The sequence below is a fragment of the Gobio gobio genome, assembly GCF_949357685.1.
Source record: "Gobio gobio genome assembly, chromosome: 11".
Lineage (NCBI taxonomy): Eukaryota > Metazoa > Chordata > Actinopteri > Cypriniformes > Gobionidae > Gobio > Gobio gobio.
The window spans coordinates 31,676,556-31,692,757 of record NC_137104.1 but is presented as its reverse complement, the minus strand read 5'-3'; positions in this window follow the sequence as shown (position 1 = coordinate 31,692,757).

Genomic DNA, 16,202 nt, shown 5'->3' with positions numbered 1-16,202 from the left:
CTTTGGAAAAAAAAATTGTTCAGTAGGTCAAATATGGACTTTGTACAGCCATAATATGTAAAAGAATTTTTTTTTTTTTTTTACCTTTTGTAGACCTTTTAGCTACTTATTGGAATCAGAAGGGACGTCAATGAGTGACTTTTTGACTTTTGGGAAAAAAATTTGTTCAGTAGGTCAAATATGGACTTCTTGTCCAGCCATTACATGTAATAAAAAAAAATAAAAAAAAATTCAAACCTTTTTTAGACCTGTAAGCTACTTATTGGAATCAGAAGGGAAGTCAATGAGTGACTTTTTGACCTTTGGAAAAAAAATGTGTTCAGTAGGTCAAATATGGACTTTGTACAGCCATAATATGTAAAAAAAAAATAAAAAAAAAAAAAAAAAAATTTAACATTGTGTAGACCTTTTAGCTACTTATTTAAACCAGAAGGAAAGTCAATGAGTGACTTTTTGAACTTTGGAAAAAAAAATTGTTCAGTAGGTCAAATATGGACTTCTTGTACAGCCATAATATGTAAAAAAAAAAAAAAAAAAAAAAATTCAAACCTTTTTTAGACCTGTAAGCTATTTATTGGAATCAGAAGGAAAGTCAATGAGTGACTTTTTGACCTTTGGAAAAAAAAATTGTTCAGTAGGTCAAATATGGACTTCTTATACAGCCATAATATATATAAAAAAAAATATTTAAAAAATTCAAACCTTTTGTAGACCTTTTAGCTATTTATTGGAACCAGAAGGAAAGTCAATGAGTGACTTTTTGACCTTTGGAAAAAAAAATTGTTCAGTAGGTCAAATATGGACTTCTTGTACAGTCATAATATGTAAAAAAAATTTTTTTAAAAAAATTCAAACCTTTTGTAGACCTTTTAGCTACTTATTGGAACCAGAAGGAAAGTCAATGAGTGACTTTTTGACCTTTGGAAAAAAAAATTGTTCAGTAGGTCAAATATGGACTTTGTACAGCCATAATATGTAAAAGAATTTTTTTTTTTTTTTTACCTTTTGTAGACCTTTTAGCTACTTATTGGAATCAGAAGGGACGTCAATGAGTGACTTTTTGACTTTTGGGAAAAAAATTTGTTCAGTAGGTCAAATATGGACTTCTTGTACAGCCATAACATGTAATAAAAAAAAATAAAAAAAAATTCAAACCTTTTTTAGACCTGTAAGCTACTTATTGGAATCAGAAGGGAAGTCAATGAGTGACTTTTTGACCTTTGGAAAAAAAAATTTTTTCAGTAGGTCAAATATAGACTTCTTGTACAGTCATAATATATATATATATATATATATATATATATATATATATATATATATATATATATAAAAATTCAAACCTTTTGTAGACCTTATAGCTACTTATTGGAACCAGAAGGAAAGTCAATGAGTGACTTTTTGACCTTTGGAAAAAAAAATTGTTCAGTAGGTCAAATTTGGACTTTGTACAGCCATAATATGTAAAAAAAAAAAAAAATTGTTTAACCTTTTGTAGACCTTTTAGCTACTTATTGGAACCAGAAGGAAAGTCAATGAGTGACTTTTTGACCTTTGGAAAAAAAATTGTTCAGTAGGTCAAATATGTACTTCTTGTACATATATATAAAAAAATTCAAACCTTTTGTAAACCTTTTAGCTACTTATTGGAACCAGAAGAAAAGTCAATGAGTGACTTTTTGACCTTTGGAAAAAAAAATTTGTTCAGTAGGTCAAATATGGACTTTGTACAGCCATAATATGTAAAAAAAAAAAAAAAAAAAAAAAAAAAAGTTTTAACCTTTTGTAGACCTTTTAGCTACTTATTGGAACCAGAAGGAAAGTCAATGAGTGACTTTTTGACCTTTGGAAAAAAAAATTGTTCAGTAGGTCAAATATGGACTTCTTGTACAGCCATAATATGTAAAAAAATAAAATTAAAAAAATCAAACCTTTTGTAGACCTTTTAGCTACTTATTGGAACCAGACGGAAAGTCAATGAGTGACTTTTTGACCTTTGGAAAAAAATAATGTTCAGTAGGTCAAATATGAACTTCTTGTACCGCCATAATATGTAAAAAAAAATTCAAACCTTTTTTAGACCTGTAAGCTACTTATTGGAATCAGAAGGGAAGTCAATGAGTGACTTTTTGACCTTTGGGACAAAAATTTGTTCAGTAGGTCAAATATGGACTTTGTACAGCCATAATATGTAAAAAAATAATAAAAAAAAATAAAATTCAAACCTTTTGTAGACCTTTTAGCTACTTATTGGAACCAGAAGGAAAGTCAATGAGTGACTTTTTGACCTTTGGAAAAAACAATTTGTTCAGTAGGTCAAATATGGACTTTGTATAGCCATAATATGTAAAAGAAAATTTTTTTTTTTAACCTTTTGTAGACCTTTAAGCTACTTATTGGAACCAGAAGGAAAGTCAATGAGTGACTTTTTGACCTTTGGAAAAAAAAATTGTTCAGTAGGTCAAATATGGACTTCTTGTACAGCCATAATATGTAAAAAAAAATTAAAAAAAAATTCAAACCTTTTGTAGACCTTTTAGCTACTTATTGGAACCAGAAGGAAAGTCAATGAGTGACTTTTTGACCTTTGGAAAAAAAAATTGTTCAGTAAATTTGTTCAGTAGGTCAAATATGGACTTTGTACAGCCATAATATGTAAAAAAAAAAAATAATAATAAAATTCAAACCTTTTAGCTACTTATTGGAACCAGAAGGAAAGTCAATGAGTGACTTTTTGACCTTTGGAAAAAACAATTTGTTCAGTAGGTCAAATATTGACTTTGTACAGCCATAATGTGTAAAAAAAAAATTAAAAAAAAAATTTACCTTTTAGCTTTTTGTAAAAAAAAAAAAAAAAAAAAAAAAATTTCAAACCTTTTTTAGACCTGTAAGCTACTTATTGGAATCAGAAGAGACGTCAATGAGTGACTTTTTGACTTTTGGGAAAAAAAATTTATTCAGTAGGTCAAATATGGACTTCTTGTACAGCCATAACATGTAATAAAAAAATAAAAAAAATTTTTACCTTTTGTAGACCTTTTAGCAACTTATTGGAACCAGAAGGAAAGTCAATGAGTGACTTTTTGACCTTTGGAAAAAAAAATTGTTCAGTAGGTCAAATATGGACTTCTTGTACAGCCATAATTTGTAAAAAAAAAAAAAATTCAAACCCTTTGTAGACCTTTTAGCTACTTTTTGGAACCTGAAGGAAAGTCAATGAGTGACTTTTTGACCTTTGGAAAAAAAAATGTTTTCAGTAGGTCAAAAATAGACTTCTTGTACAGCCATAATATATATATATATATATATATATATATATATATATATGTATATATATATATATATATGTATATATATATATATATATGTATATATATATGTATATATATATATATATGTATATATATATGTATATATATATATATATATATATATATATATATATATATATATATATGTATATATATATATATATATATATATATATATATATATATATATATATATATATATATATATAAAAATTCAAACCTTTTGTAGACCTTTTAGCTACTTATTGGAACCAGAAGGAAAGTCAATGAGTGACTTTTTGACCTTTGGAAAAAAAATGTGTTCAGTAGGTCAAATATGGACTTTGTACAGCCATAATTTGTAAAAAAATAAAATAAAAAAAAAATAAAAAAAAATTAAACCTTCTTTAGACCTGTAAGCTACTTATTGGAATCAGAAGGAAAGTCAATGAGTGACTTTTTGACCTTTGGAAAAAAAATTGTTCAGTAGGTCAAATATGGACTTCTTGTACATATATATAAAAAAATTCAAACCTTTTGTAAACCTTATTGGAACCAGAAGAAAAGTCAATGAGTGACTTTTTGACCTTTGGAAAAAAAAATTTGTTCAGTAGGTCAAATATGGACTTTGTACAGCCATAATATGTAAAAAAAAAAAAAAAAAAAAAAAAGTTTTAACCTTTTGTAGACCTTTTAGCTACTTATTGGAACCAGAAGGAAAGTCAATGAGTGACTTTTTGACCTTTGGAAAAAAAAATTGTTCAGTAGGTCAAATATGGACTTCTTGTACAGCCATAATATGTAAAAAAATTAAATAAAAAAAAATCAAACCTTTTGTAGACCTTTTAGCTACTTATTGGAACCAGACGGAAAGTCAATGAGTGACTTTTTGACCTTTGGAAAAAAATAATGTTCAGTAGGTCAAATATGAACTTCTTGTACCGCCATAATATGTAAAAAAAAATTCAAACCTTTTTTAGACCTGTAAGCTACTTATTGGAATCAGAAGGGAAGTCAATGAGTGACTTTTTGACCTTTGGGACAAAAATTTGTTCAGTAGGTCAAATATGGACTTTGTACAGCCATAATATGTAAAAAAAAAAATAAAAAAATAAAAAATTCAAACCTTTTGTAGACCTTTTAGCTACTTATTGGAACCAGAAGGAAAGTCAATGAGTGACTTTTTGACCTTTGGAAAAAACAATTTGTTCAGTAGGTCAAATATGGACTTTGTATAGCCATAATATGTAAAAGAATTTTTTTTTTTTTTAACCTTTTGTAGACCTTTAAGCTACTTATTGGAACCAGAAGGAAAGTCAATGAGTGACTTTTTGACCTTTGGAAAAAAAAATTGTTCAGTAAATTTGTTCAGTAGGTCAAATATGGACTTCTTGTACAGCCATAATATGTAAAAAATAATAATAATAATAAAATTCAAACCTTTTAGCTACTTATTGGAACCAGAAGGAAAGTCAATGAGTGACTTTTTGACCTTTGGAAAAAACAATTTGTTCAGTAGGTCAAATATAGACTTCTTGTACAGCCATAAAAAAAAAAAAAAAAAAAAATATATATATATATATATATATATATATATATATATATATATATATATATATATATATATATATATAAAAATTCAAACCTTTTGTAGACCTTTTAGCTACTTATTGGAACCAGAAGGAAAGTCAATGAGTGACTTTTTGAACTTTGGAAAAAAAAATTGTTCAGTAGGTCAAATATGGACTTCTTATACAGCCATAATATATATAAAAAAAAATATTTAAAAAATTCAAACCTTTTGTAGACCTTTTAGCTATTTATTGGAACCAGAAGGAAAGTCAATGAGTGACTTTTTGACCTTTGGAAAAAAAAATTGTTCAGTAGGTCAAATATGGACTTCTTGTACAGCCATAATATGTAAAAAAATTTTTTTTTTAAAAATTCAAACCTTTTGTAGACCTTTTAGCTACTTATTGGAACCAGAAGGAAAGTCAATGAGTGACTTTTTGACCTTTGGAAAAAAAAATTGTTCAGTAGGTCAAATATGGACTTTGTACAGCCATAATATGTAAAATAATTTTTTTTTTTTTTTAACCTTTTGTAGACCTTTTAGCTACTTATTGGAATCAGAAGGGACGTCAATGAGTGACTTTTTGACTTTTGGGAAAAAAATTTGTTCAGTAGGTCAAATATGGACTTCTTGTACAGCCATAACATGTAATAAAAAAAAATAAAAAAAAATTCAAACCTTTTTTAGACCTGTAAGCTACTTATTGGAATCAGAAGGGAAGTCAATGAGGGACTTTTTGACCTTTGGAAAAAAAAAATTTTTCAGTAGGTCAAATATAGACTTCTTGTACAGTCATAATATATATATATATATATATATATATATATATATATATATATATATATATATATATATATATATATATATATATATATATATATATAAATTCAAACCTTTTGTAGACCTTATAGCTACTTATTGGAACCAGAAGGAAAGTCAATGAGTGACTTTTTGACCTTTGGAAAAAAAAATTGTTCAGTAGGTCAAATATGGACTTCTTGTACAGCCATAATATGTAAAATAAAAATAAAAAATAAAATTCAAACCTTTTGTAGACCTTTTAGCTACTTATTGGAACCAGAAGGAAAGTCAATGAGTGACTTTTTGACCTTTGGAAAAAAAAAATTGTTCAGTAGGTCAAATATGGACTTCTTGTACAGCCATAATATGTAAAAAAAAAAAAATCAAACCCTTTGTAGACCTTTTAGCTACTTTTTGGAACCTGAAGGAAAGTCAATGAGTGACTTTTTGACCTTTGGAAAAAAAATTTTTTTCAGTAGGTCAAATATAGACTTCTTGTAAAGCCATAAAATATATATATATATATATATATAGAAAAATTCAAACCTTTTGTAGACCTTTTAGCTACTTATTGGAACCAGAAGGAAAGTCAATGAGTGACTTTTTGACAATTGGAAAAAAAATGTGTTCAGTAGGTCAAATATGGACTTTGTACAGCCATAATATGTAAAAAAAAAAAAAAATGTACCTTTTGTAGACCTTTTAGCTACTTATTTAAACCAGAAGGAAAGTCAATGAGTGACTTTTTGAACTTTGGAAAAAAAAATTGTTCAGTAGGTCAAATATGGACTTCTTGTACAGCCATAATTTGTAAAAAAAAAAAAAAAAAAAATCAAACCTTTTTTAGACCTGTAAGCTACTTATTGGAATCAGAAGAGACGTCAATGAGTGACTTTTTGACTTTTGGGAAAAAATTTTTTTCAGTAGGTCAAATATGGACTTCTTGTACAATCTTAATATGTAAAAAAAAAAATTCAAACCCTTTGTAGACCTTTTAGCTACTTATTTAAACCAGAAGGAAAGTCAATGAGTGACTTTTTGAACTTTGGAAAAAAAAATTGTTCAGTAGGTCAAATATGGACTTCTTGTACAGCCATAATTTGTAAAAAAAAAAAAAAAAAAAATCAAACCTTTTTTAGACCTGTAAGCTACTTATTGGAATCAGAAGGAAAGTCAATGAGTGACTTTTTGACCTTTGGAAAAAAAAATTGTTCAGTAGGTCAAATTTGGACTTTGTACAGCCATAATATGTAAAAAAAAAAAAAAATTGTTTAACCTTTTGTAGACCTTTTAGCTACTTATTGGAACCAGAAGGAAAGTCAATGAGTGACTTTTTGACCTTTGGAAAAACAATTGTTCAGTAGGTCAAATATGGACTTCTTGTACATATATATAAAAAAATTCAAACCTTTTGTAAACCTTTTAGCTACTTATTGGAACCAGAAGAAAAGTCAATGAGTGACTTTTTGACCTTTGGAAAAAAAAATTTGTTCAATAGGTCAAATATGGACTTTGTACAGCCATAATATGTAAAAAAAAAAAAAAAAAAAAAGTTTTAACCTTTTGTAGACCTTTTAGCTACTTATTGGAACCAGAAGGAAAGTCCATGAGTGACTTTTTGACCTTTGGAAAAAAAAAATGTGTTCAGTAGGTCAAATATGGACTTTGTACAGCCATAATATGTAAAATAAAAAAATAAAAATAAAAATCAAACCTTTTGTAGACCTTTTAGCTACCTTTTGGAACCTGAAGGCAAGTCAATGAGTGACTTTTTGACCTTTGGAAAAAAAATTTTTTTCAGTAGGTCAAATATAGACTTCTTGTACAGCCATAAAAAAAAAAATATATATATATATATATATATATATATATAAAAAAAATTCAAACCTTTTGTAGACCTTTTAGCTACTTATTGGAACCAGAAGGAAAGTCAATGAGTGACTTTTTGACCTTTGGAAAAAAAATGTGTTCAGTAGGTCAAATATGGACTTTGTACAGCCATAATATGTAAAAAAAAAAAAAAAAAAAAAAAAAAAAAAAATTTAACATTGTGTAGACCTTTTAGCTACTTATTTAAACCAGAAGGAAAGTCAATGAGTGACTTTTTGAACTTTGGAAAAAAAAATTGTTCAGTAGGTCAAATATGGACTTCTTGTACAGCCATAATATGTAAAAAAAAAAAAAAAAAAAAAAAATTCAAACCTTTTTTAGACCTGTAAGCTATTTATTGGAATCAGAAGGAAAGTCAATGAGTGACTTTTTGACCTTTGGAAAAAAAAATTGTTCAGTAGGTCAAATATGGACTTCTTATACAGCCATAATATATATAAAAAAAAATATTTAAAAAATTCAAACCTTTTGTAGACCTTTTAGCTATTTATTGGAACCAGAAGGAAAGTCAATGAGTGACTTTTTGACCTTTGGAAAAAAAAATTGTTCAGTAGGTCAAATATGGACTTCTTGTACAGTCATAATATGTAAAAAAAATTTTTTTTTAAAAATTCAAACCTTTTGTAGACCTTTTAGCTACTTATTGGAACCAGAAGGAAAGTCAATGAGTGACTTTTTGACCTTTGGAAAAAAAAATTGTTCAGTAGGTCAAATATGGACTTTGTACAGCCATAATATGTAAAAGAATTTTTTTTTTTTTTTTACCTTTTGTAGACCTTTTAGCTACTTATTGGAATCAGAAGGGACGTCAATGAGTGACTTTTTGACTTTTGGGAAAAAAATTTGTTCAGTAGGTCAAATATGGACTTCTTGTACAGCCATAACATGTAATAAAAAAAAATAAAAAAAAATTCAAACCTTTTTTAGACCTGTAAGCTACTTATTGGAATCAGAAGGGAAGTCAATGAGTGACTTTTTGACCTTTGGAAAAAAAAAATTTTTCAGTAGGTCAAATATAGACTTCTTGTACAGTCATAATATATATATATATATATATATATATATATATATATATATATATATATATATATATATATATATATATATATATATATATATATAAAAATTCAAACCTTTTGTAGACCTTATAGCTACTTATTGGAACCAGAAGGAAAGTCAATGAGTGACTTTTTGACCTTTGGAAAAAAAAAATGTTCAGTAGGTCAAATTTGGACTTTGTACAGCCATAATATGTAAAAAAAAAAAAAAATTGTTTAACCTTTTGTAGACCTTTTAGCTACTTATTGGAACCAGAAGGAAAGTCAATGAGTGACTTTTTGACCTTTGGAAAAAAAATTGTTCAGTAGGTCAAATATGTACTTCTTGTACATATATATAAAAAAATTCAAACCTTTTGTAAACCTTTTAGCTACTTATTGGAACCAGAAGAAAAGTCAATGAGTGACTTTTTGACCTTTGGAAAAAAAAATTTGTTCAGTAGGTCAAATATGGACTTTGTACAGCCATAATATGTAAAAAAAAAAAAAAAAAAAAAAAAAAAGTTTTAACCTTTTGTAGACCTTTTAGCTACTTATTGGAACCAGAAGGAAAGTCAATGAGTGACTTTTTGACCTTTGGAAAAAAAAATTGTTCAGTAGGTCAAATATGGACTTCTTGTACAGCCATAATATGTAAAAAAATAAAATTAAAAAAAATCAAACCTTTTGTAGACCTTTTAGCTACTTATTGGAACCAGACGGAAAGTCAATGAGTGACTTTTTGACCTTTGGAAAAAAATAATGTTCAGTAGGTCAAATATGAACTTCTTGTACCGCCATAATATGTAAAAAAAAATTCAAACCTTTTTTAGACCTGTAAGCGACTTATTGGAATCAGAAGGGAAGTCAATGAGTGACTTTTTGACCTTTGGGACAAAAATTTGTTCAGTAGGTCAAATATGGACTTTGTACAGCCATAATATGTAAAAAAATAATTAAAAAAAATAAAATTCAAACCTTTTGTAGACCTTTTAGCTACTTATTGGAACCAGAAGGAAAGTCAATGAGTGACTTTTTGACCTTTGGAAAAAACAATTTGTTCAGTAGGTCAAATATGGACTTTGTATAGCCATAATATGTAAAAGAAAATTTTTTTTTTTAACCTTTTGTAGACCTTTAAGCTACTTATTGGAACCAGAAGGAAAGTCAATGAGTGACTTTTTGACCTTTGGAAAAAAAAATTGTTCAGTAGGTCAAATATGGACTTCTTGTACAGCCATAATATGTAAAAAAAAATTAAAAAAAAATTCAAACCTTTTGTAGACCTTTTAGCTACTTATTGGAACCAGAAGGAAAGTCAATGAGTGACTTTTTGACCTTTGGAAAAAAAAAATGTTCAGTAAATTTGTTCAGTAGGTCAAATATGGACTTTGTACAGCCATAATATGTAAAAAAAAATAATAATAATAAAATTCAAACCTTTTAGCTACTTATTGGAACCAGAAGGAAAGTCAATGAGTGACTTTTTGACCTTTGGAAAAAACAATTTGTTCAGTAGGTCAAATATTGACTTTGTACAGCCATAATGTGTAAAAAAAAAATTAAAAAAAAAATTTACCTTTTAGCTTTTTGTAAAAAAAAAAAAAAAAAAAAAAAAATTTCAAACCTTTTTTAGACCTGTAAGCTACTTATTGGAATCAGAAGAGACGTCAATGAGTGACTTTTTGACTTTTGGGAAAAAAAATTTATTCAGTAGGTCAAATATGGACTTCTTGTACAGCCATAACATGTAATAAAAAAATAAAAAAATTTTTTTACCTTTTGTAGACCTTTTAGCAACTTATTGGAACCAGAAGGAAAGTCAATGAGTGACTTTTTGACCTTTGGAAAAAAAAATTGTTCAGTAGGTCAAATATGGACTTCTTGTACAGCCATAATTTGTAAAAAAAAAAAAAATTCAAACCCTTTGTAGACCTTTTAGCTACTTTTTGGAACCTGAAGGAAAGTCAATGAGTGACTTTTTGACCTTTGGAAAAAAAAATGTTTTCAGTAGGTCAAAAATAGACTTCTTGTACAGCCATAATATATATATATATATATATATATATATATATATGTATATATATATATATATATGTATATATATATATATATATATGTATATATATATGTATATATATATATATATATGTATATATATATGTATATATATATATATATATATATATATATATATATATATATATATATATATATATATATGTATATATATATATATATACATATATATATATATATATATATATATATATATATATATATATATATATATATAAAAATTCAAACCTTTTGTAGACCTTTTAGCTACTTATTGGAACCAGAAGGAAAGTCAATGAGTGACTTTTTGACCTTTGGAAAAAAAATGTGTTCAGTAGGTCAAATATGGACTTTGTACAGCCATAATTTGTAAAAAAAATAAATAAAAAAAAAATAAAAAAAAATTAAACCTTCTTTAGACCTGTAAGCTACTTATTGGAATCAGAAGGAAAGTCAATGAGTGACTTTTTGACCTTTGGAAAAAAAATTGTTCAGTAGGTCAAATATGGACTTCTTGTACATATATATAAAAAAATTCAAACCTTTTGTAAACCTTATTGGAACCAGAAGAAAAGTCAATGAGTGACTTTTTGACCTTTGGAAAAAAAAATTTGTTCAGTAGGTCAAATATGGACTTTGTACAGCCATAATATGTAAAAAAAAAAAAAAAAAGTTTTAACCTTTTGTAGACCTTTTAGCTACTTATTGGAACCAGAAGGAAAGTCAATGAGTGACTTTTTGACCTTTGGAAAAAAAAATTGTTCAGTAGGTCAAATATGGACTTCTTGTACAGCCATAATATGTAAAAAAATTAAATAAAAAAAAATCAAACCTTTTGTAGACCTTTTAGCTACTTATTGGAACCAGACGGAAAGTCAATGAGTGACTTTTTGACCTTTGGAAAAAAATAATGTTCAGTAGGTCAAATATGAACTTCTTGTACCGCCATAATATGTAAAAAAAAATTCAAACCTTTTTTAGACCTGTAAGCTACTTATTGGAATCAGAAGGGAAGTCAATGAGTGACTTTTTGACCTTTGGGACAAAAATTTGTTCAGTAGGTCAAATATGGACTTTGTACAGCCATAATATGTAAAAAATAAAATAAAAAAATAAAAAATTCAAACCTTTTGTAGACCTTTTAGCTACTTATTGGAACCAGAAGGAAAGTCAATGAGTGACTTTTTGACCTTTGGAAAAAACAATTTGTTCAGTAGGTCAAATATGGACTTTGTATAGCCATAATATGTAAAAGAATTTTTTTTTTTTTTAACCTTTTGTAGACCTTTAAGCTACTTATTGGAACCAGAAGGAAAGTCAATGAGTGACTTTTTGACCTTTGGAAAAAAAAATTGTTCAGTAAATTTGTTCAGTAGGTCAAATATGGACTTCTTGTACAGCCATAATATGTAAAAAATAATAATAATAATAAAATTCAAACCTTTTAGCTACTTATTGGAACCAGAAGGAAAGTCAATGAGTGACTTTTTGACCTTTGGAAAAAACAATTTGTTCAGTAGGTCAAATATAGACTTCTTGTACAGCCATAAAAAAAAAAAAAAAATATATATATATATATATATATATATATATATATATATATATATATATATATATATATATATATATATATATATATAAAAATTCAAACCTTTTGTAGACCTTTTAGCTACTTATTGGAACCAGAAGGAAAGTCAATGAGTGACTTTTTGAACTTTGGAAAAAAAAATTGTTCAGTAGGTCAAATATGGACTTCTTATACAGCCATAATATATATAAAAAAAAATATTTAAAAAATTCAAACCTTTTGTAGACCTTTTAGCTATTTATTGGAACCAGAAGGAAAGTCAATGAGTGACTTTTTGACCTTTGGAAAAAAAAATTGTTCAGTAGGTCAAATATGGACTTCTTGTACAGCCATAATATGTAAAAAAAATTTTTTTTTAAAAATTCAAACCTTTTGTAGACCTTTTAGCTACTTATTGGAACCAGAAGGAAAGTCAATGAGTGACTTTTTGACCTTTGGAAAAAAAAATTGTTCAGTAGGTCAAATATGGACTTTGTACAGCCATAATATGTAAAATAATTTTTTTTTTTTTTTAACCTTTTGTAGACCTTTTAGCTACTTATTGGAATCAGAAGGGACGTCAATGAGTGACTTTTTGACTTTTGGGAAAAAAATTTGTTCAGTAGGTCAAATATGGACTTCTTGTACAGCCATAAGATGTAATAAAAAAAAATAAAAAAAAATTCAAACCTTTTTTAGACCTGTAAGCTACTTATTGGAATCAGAAGGGAAGTCAATGAGTGACTTTTTGACCTTTGGAAAAAAAAAATTTTTCAGTAGGTCAAATATAGACTTCTTGTACAGTCATAATATATATATATATATATATATATATATATATATATATATATATATATATATATATATATATATATATATATATATATATATATATATATATATATATATATATAGAAAAATTCAAACCTTTTGTAGACCTTTTAGCTACTTATTGGAACCAGAAGGAAAGTCAATGAGTGACTTTTTGACAATTGGAAAAAAAATGTGTTCAGTAGGTCAAATATGGACTTTGTACAGCCATAATATGTAAAAAAAAAAAAAAATGTACCTTTTGTAGACCTTTTAGCTACTTATTTAAACCAGAAGGAAAGTCAATGAGTGACTTTTTGAACTTTGGAAAAAAAAATTGTTCAGTAGGTCAAATATGGACTTCTTGTACAGCCATAATTTGTAAAAAAAAAAAAAAAAAAATCAAACCTTTTTTAGACCTGTAAGCTACTTATTGGAATCAGAAGAGACGTCAATGAGTGACTTTTTGACTTTTGGGAAAAAAATTTGTTCAGTAGGTCAAATATGGACTTCTTGTACAATCTTAATATGTAAAAAAAAAAATTCAAACCCTTTGTAGACCTTTTAGCTACTTTTTGGAACCTGAAGGAAAGTCAATGAGTGACTTTTTGACCTTTGGAAAAAAAATTTTTTTCAGTAGGTCAAATATAGACTTCTTGTACAGTCATAATATATATATATATATGCATTGCATTCAAGAACTCGTGCATTGAAGAGACAAGTGATTTTGTATTGCATTGCATTCAAACACTTGGTGTGCAATGAAGAGAATATTGGTTTTGCATTTCAATGCATACAAAACACATTGTGCATTGAAGAGACAAGTGATTTTGCATTGCATCGCAATAAAAAAAACTTGTGCATTGACGAGATTAGTGCTTTTGCATTGCAATGCATACAATACTTTTTTGGCATTGACGAGACAAGTAATTTTGCATTGCATTCAAGAACTCGTTGTGCATTGAAGAGACAATTGATTTTGTATTGCATCGCATTCTAACATTCGGTGTGCATTGACGAGATTAGTACTTTTGTATTGCAGTGCATACAAGACTCGGTGTGCATTGACGAGATTAGTACTTTTGTATTGCAATACATACAAGACTCGGTGTGCATTGAAGAGACAAGTGATTTTGCATTGCATTGCATTCAAGAACTCGTTGTGCATTGAAGAGAATTGTGGTTTTGCATTGCAATGCATACAAAACACATTGTGCAATGAAGAGACAAATGATTTTGCATTGCATTCAAGAACTCGGTGTGCATTTAAGAGAATAGTGCTTTTGCATTGCAATGCATACTTAACTCATTGTGCATTGAAGAGGCAAGTAATTTTATATTGCATTGCATTCAAACACTCGGTGGGCATTTAAGAGATTAGTACTTTTGCATTGCAATGCATACAAGACTCGAAGTGCATTGAACAGATTAGTGCTTTTGCATTGCATTAAAAAAAACGTGTGCATTGACGAGATTAGTGCTTTTGCATTGCATTGCATATAATAACTTTTTGTGCATTGAAGAGACAAGTGATTTTGCATTGCATGCACACAAAACACATTGTGCATTGAATAGATCAGTGCGTTTGCATTGCATAGCATTAAAAAAACTTGTGAATGGACGAGAAAAGTGCTTTTGCATTGCAATGCATACGAAACTCATTGTGCATTGAAGAGACAAGTGATTTTGCATTGCATTGCATATCAGATCTTTGTGTGCATTGAAGAGACAAGTGATTTTGCATTGCATCGCAATAAAAAAAACTGGTACATTGACCAGATTTGTGCTTTTACATTGCAATGCATACCAAACTCATTGTGCATTGAAGAGACAAGTGATTTTGCATTGCATTGCATATCAGATCTTTGTGTGCATTGAAGAGTCAAGTGATTTTGCAATGCATTGCATTCAAGAACTCGTGCATTGAAGAGACAAGTGATTTTGTATTGCATTGCATTCAAAACACTCGGTGTGCAATGAAGAGAATATTGGTTTTGCATTGCAATGCATACAAAACACATTGTGCATTGAAGAGACAAGTGATTTTGCATTGCATCGCAATAAAAAAAACTTGTGCATTGACCAGATTAGTGCTTTTGCATTGCAATGCATACAATACTTTTTTTGCATTGAAGAGACAAGTAATTTTGCATTGCATTGCATTCAAGAACTCGTTGTGCATTGAAGAGCCAATTGATTTTGTATTGCATTGCATTCTAACACTCGGTGTGCATTGAAGAGAATAGTGGTTTTGCATTGCAATGCATACAAAAACACATTGTGCATTGAAGAGACAAGTGATTTTGCATTGCATTGCATTCAATAACTTTTTGTGCATTGAAGAGACAAGTGATTTTGCATTGCATTGCATTCAAACACTCGGTGTGCATTAGTACTTTTGCATTGCAATGCATACAAGACTCGGTGTGCATTGAACAGATTAGTGCTTTTGCATTGCATTAAAAAAAACTTGTGCATTGACGAGATTAGTGCTTTTGCATTGCATTGCATATAATAACTTTTTGTGCATTGAAGAGACAAGTGATTTTGCATTGCAATGCACACAAAACACATTGTGCATTGAATAGATCAGTGCGTTTGCATTGCATATAGCATTAAAAAAAACTTGTGAATTGACGAAAATAGTGCTTTTGCATACGAAACTCATTGTGCATTGAAGAGACAAGTGATTTTGCATTGCATTGCATTCAAGAACTCGTTGTGCATTGAAGAGACAATAGATTTTGTATTGCATTGCATTCTAACACTCGGTGTGCATTGAAGAGAATAGTGGTTTTGCATTGCAATGCATACAAAAACACATTGTGCATTGAAGAGACAAGTGATTTTGCATTGCATTGCATTCAATAACTTTTTGTGCATTGAAGAGACAAGTGATTTTGCATTGCATTGCATTCAAACCCTCGGTGTGCATTTAAGAGATTAGTACTTTTGCATTGCAATGCATACAAGACTCGGTGTGCATTGAACAGATTAGTGCTTTTGCATTGCATTAAAAAAAACTTGTGCATTGACGAGATTAGTGCTTTTGCATTGCATTGCATATAATAACTTTTTGTGCATTGAAGAGACAAGTGATTTTGCATTGCAATGCACACAAAACACATTGTGCATTGAACAGATCAGTGCGTTTGCATTGCATAGCATTAAAAAAACTT